We start from the raw sequence: 249 nt of genomic DNA on the forward strand, positions 1-249 counted from the left end.
AATGTGACCTGGAGCCTGGATAGAAGCTCTCTCCTCTCACCTCTCTCTCTCTCTCTCTCTCTCTCTCTCTCTCTCTCTCTCTCTCTTTCTCTCTCTCTCGATACTTGTTAATGTTGCTATCTGTTCTTTGGTACAGTGGTTTTAAATCCTGAGAAAAACCAGATCAAGATTTTAAAAACAGACCCAAAAAAATTGCTTTAAGAAGAGTTTATATTATCAGGAAATTTTTGGAAAAAAAAGTCAGGCTTC

This window comes from Lipotes vexillifer, unplaced genomic scaffold (assembly GCF_000442215.2).
Source record: "Lipotes vexillifer unplaced genomic scaffold, Lipotes_vexillifer_v1.1 scaffold498, whole genome shotgun sequence".
Lineage (NCBI taxonomy): Eukaryota > Metazoa > Chordata > Mammalia > Artiodactyla > Lipotidae > Lipotes > Lipotes vexillifer.